General features: G+C 43.3%; 1 pseudogene across 1 annotated transcript; it reads left to right on the top strand.

Annotated features, from left to right (window-relative positions):
* Positions 1-3,479: 3,479 nt before the first annotated feature.
* On the top strand, positions 3,480-4,515 carry LOC308163448 (putative nuclease HARBI1; annotated as a pseudogene). Its single transcript has one exon. The product of its transcript is annotated as a putative nuclease HARBI1 (transcript).
* Positions 4,516-4,772: the final 257 nt, after the last annotated feature.

Below are 4,772 nucleotides of genomic sequence, written 5' to 3'. Positions count from 1 at the left end.
GTGGTAAGTCTGGAGGGGGTAGTGGTGACCTGGTCTAGTGGTAAGTCTGGAGGGGGTAGTGGTGACCTGGCCTAGTGGTAAGTCTGGAGGGGGTAGTGGTGACCTGGTCTAGTGGTAAGTCTGGAGGGGGTAGTGGTGGCCTAGTGGTAAGTCTGGAGGGGGTAGTGGTGACCTGGTCTAGTGGTAAGTCTGGAGGGGGTAGTGGTGGTCTAGTGGTAAGTCTGGAGGGGGTAGTGGTGGTCTAGTGGTAAGTCTGGAGGGGGTAGTGGTGACCTGGTCTAGTGGTAAGTCTGGAGGGGGTAGTGGTGGCCTAGTGGTAAGTCTGGAGGGGGTAGTGGTGGCCTAGTGGTAAGTCTGGAGGGGGTAGTGGTGGTCTAGTGGTAAGTCTGGAGGGGGTAGTGGTGGTCTAGTGGTAAGTCTGGAGGGGGTAGTGGTGACCTGGCCTAGTGGTAAGTCTGGAGGGGGTAGTGGTGACCTAGTGGTAAGTCTGGAGGGGGTAGTGGTGACCTGGTCTAGTGGTAAGTCTGGAGGGGGTAGTGGTGACCTGGCCTAGTGGTAAGTCTGGAGGGGGTAGTGGTGACCTGGTCTAGTGGTAAGTCTGGAGGGGGTAGTGGTGACCTGGCCTAGTGGATATAGTGAGTTGGACTGGTGAGCATAAGGTCATGAGTTCAAATCCCACCTGGGAACACCACCATTAGTGTGCCCTTGAGTAAGGCACTTAGCCCTAAATTACTCCAGGGAGACTGTCCCTGTAATCTCTAATTGTAAGTCGCTTTGGATAAAAAGCGTCTGCTAAATGGTTAAAATGTAAAATGAATGTCTGTTTCGAGACACAATATACAGGTAAACATTGTTTTTCACAATAGGTTTATTGTCATTTTCTTATTTTATAACACCAAAACGTACAATAACAAAGACCAGAAACACGGACACACACACATACAACTTGCATCAATATTGGATCGAATACAAAGAAAACCATTTCTCTACTTTGTATAAAATATTCTCAGACAAGGTACACATGATTGACTTGTTCTATCCATAGGTTATGGTTATGTATAGAACACAGAGTTCACAGAGTAGAATCAGAGTTCTACCTCCACCAGCCTCCCCTGTTGCATTGGTAGAATTGCAATGGTACAATCAATGTGGTGATTTAGTATTTACATTGCAACAGCAGGGTATGACTAGACATTCTACAGTCGATAGTAGTCCACAGTCTGCCACTAGAGGGTGTAAGTGACTTGCAGGTCACTATGCTTTCATAGTAAGGCTATGAATCTCTATTATTAAAGAAAATGTTCTGTCTTTCACATAGGATTTGTCCAACAATCACCTACAGACTGCAGGTGCTGAGTGCATTGCAAAGATGTTGCTGGACAACATTTCCATCAAATCCCTCAAACTATCAGGTAGACCAAATACATGCAGACTCAAAACAGAGACAGTGAATTCAAAAGATTGCATTTTGCCATTGATTATTTATAATCTTTTAACAGGAAATGGATTCATAGAGGATGATGCTAAGTATTTAGCAGACGCTCTTTCAGTAAGTGAATAGCAACATTCAAACATATTTGCGACTATAACTAAATAGAGATTTATATAAATAGAGATTTGTAACTATGTGACTGGCGTTATGATCCGGCAACTTATATTATATTTCCCTTTAGATCAATTACAGAGTGAAGGAGCTGGACTTGAGCCATAACAAGTTCTGTGCGAGAGGCGGGGACCATTTGGGGCAGATGTTAGGTAGGAACATTATACAGAGCTTTATCTGTATATCTGTAGTTATTAGGGTTACAATCATGCAAGATGACAGCAGCTGGTGAAAGAGGGAACAAGTCGTCAACCAATCAAAATGTTCTGACTTTCATTCAGAAAAATTTAAATAAATTTCAACGTTGTTGAAAATCAATGACACACTCGCTAGTCAAGCCAAGAAAATGTTCATAAAAGTCTGAACATTTGGTCGGTTGCCGACTTTTTCCCGCTTTCACCAGCTGCTGTTGCAGATGTTAGTGTTTCGTGTCTCTCACTGGCTGCCCCTGGCATTGTTACCCCACAGCAAACAATGAAGGTCTGGAGGTGCTGGACCTGAGCTGGAACCATCTGAGGATGAAAGGGGCTGTGAGCTTTTGTGCTGGGCTCAAGGTAATGGATACATACACAACGCAGTCCCAAACTTAAAAGTTCTATTGACATTTTGGATAGATACATTCAGGAACTATCAGTTGAGGAGAAACTGGAAGAGGACGATGGTTCTGTTCATGTCTGCTGTTGTGGAAGACACCTCAATATGAAGGATGTGCACTATGAAGTCCATAAACAGGAAATGGTGAAGTGATTTCTATGATGAGATATATATTCTTCCTACCCATAGGTCAATGTGACCCTGAAACACCTGGACCTCTCATGGAATGGCTTTGGGAACGAGGGGGCGTTGGCCATGGGCGAGGCCCTCAAATACAACAACACCCTGGTGCACCTTGACCTCAACAACAACCGCATCACCAACGAGGGAGTGGACATGCTGTGTAGGGGGCTGGAGGCCAATGACACGCTCCGCGTCCTACTGGTAGGTGGTCATAATGGTTCCCCCAATTATGTAGACATATTTTGGTTCCACCAATGGGTTCCCCCCTCAATAAAGTTGAGTCAAATCTAATCTTATCTAATCTAATCTCATGTTTTGTGTCCGTGCAGCTGGCGTATAACTCTGTGACAGTGGAGGGGGCTCTGGCTCTCATCAGCGTGGTGAAGAACACCCCTAAAACTGCCCTGGAGGAGATCAACATATCTGTGAGTTCTGTCCTTCCCTCCCTGACATGTTCTGGAGGGATCTCTGAACTAATCAGTCAAGTTATGTTGAAATCTAACTTACTTTAAACATGGGCCTTTTGACCTCTGACCTTCCATCCAACTACTTACCTACCGTACTGCAGTATGTGTGTTACAATAACAATGGGGTTCATTGACAAAGGTCAGCTCTCAAAAACAAGACAAAAAAGCTATAAAATGGGGGAAATATTACTTTAAATAAACAAAATGATCTGCCAAAAGGAAACTGCCAAGATACACTTAAGATTTCACTTGCCAAGATTATATTCTTAAAACAAGTAAAAAATAAATAAATCTTAAAACGAGTGCAGTCAGACCACAAACAAGCATATAATGCCTTCATTTAAGATATATAGGGCCGGTTTCGGAGACAAGGCTTAAGCCTAGTCCCAGACTAAAATGCTGTTTGAGTTGGCTTAACTGAAATTCACTTGCACAGACGTAGCTTAAAATAGTCGTGGATTAAGCCTGTTCTGGATTAAACAAAGCCGATTGCAAAATTGAAGATTAGAGCTACTCCAGGACTAAATTGGACTGAATTGAAGCTTAAACTAATCTGCCAAGGAGGCAGGTTTAACTCCCGCTTAGTAGGCTAGGCTACTGTTTGTGAAACTGAGCTTGGATTGTTTGGGAGCATGGACTATTTGGAATATCTAAATGAGGACCAACATGCACGACAAAGGCCAGCCAGACGAATACTGCTGGATAGGAGTGATCCATTGAATCAGTTTGATGAAATAACTTTTCGAGACCGCTTTCGTATGTACAAGGAAAATGCATTGGAGATAATTACTTTGCTTGAGCCTAGACTTTCCTCTCTGTCTCAAAGAGGAGGGCCTGTGTCCAATCAACTGCAAGTTCTGATCACTTTGAGGTTCTTGGCATGTGGAATCTTTCATCGTGAAACTGGTGATTTGTGTGGTGTCAGTGAACCAACTGTATGTAGAATAGTTCACAAAGTCTGCAGTGCCATTTGTGAACTGAGGAGTCTTTACATCAAGTTCCCTGATGCTGCTGGGCAAGCCAACTATAAAGTGCAATTCTATGAATATGGGCACTTCCCAGGAGTGATTGGCTGTATAGACGGATGTCATGTTCCCATCAAGTGTCCATCAACTCCTGATGCAGAGGAATACAGGAATCGTAAGAACTGGTTTTCAATCAATGTTCAGGGTGTATGCACTCCTAATTTGGAGTTTTCAAACATTGTTGCCCGTTGGAAAGGTGCAACCCATGATTCAAGGATTTTTCTCAACTCTTCATTGTGTGCACAATTTGAGAGAGGACAACATAGTGGACTACTTACTACTTGGTGATAGTGGATATGGTCAGAGTAACTATTTATTCACACCACATCTAAATCCCACAACAGCTGAGCAGCAAAGGTACAACAGAGCTCATATCCGTACTAGAGGGATGGTCGAGCGTATGTTTGGAGTATGGAAAAGTCGATTCCAGTGCTTACGAAATACGCTTCGTTTCAAGCCAAGAAGATGCTGCAAAGTGATCATTGCTACAGCTGTGCTGCACAACTACCTGAAGCAGCATGGCTGTCCTGATCTGCCAATGGAAGATCAGGATGATGCAGATGTGCCCATGGCAGAGGCAGCCAATGACCAGCGAGGACTTGCACACAGAGCTGCTTTCACAGTGCAGCACTTCAGCATTTAAATATGGAATGTATTCATTATGGTATAGTTTTGCTTGCATACTGTTTCTGTACAAAATTACAATAATGTAAAGCAAAATTAAACGAGTGAACCAAGGCTGGTTAAAATGTAGTTTGTGATGATTAATACTCACTCACACTCACATGCCAAATGACAATACATTTATTTTTATTTTTCACAATTCTTCATATTCACCATGGCTACTGGTATGCAGAATTCTTTTTTGGAGCATAGCCCTCTGTCCCAATTTCATATCCT

This window comes from Nansenia antarctica (genome assembly GCF_963989245.1).
Source record: "Nansenia antarctica genome assembly, chromosome: 8".
Classification (NCBI taxonomy): domain Eukaryota; kingdom Metazoa; phylum Chordata; class Actinopteri; order Argentiniformes; family Microstomatidae; genus Nansenia; species Nansenia antarctica.
Note: the sequence above shows the minus strand (reverse complement) of the source record. Positions and strands in the feature narration are given on the sequence as shown.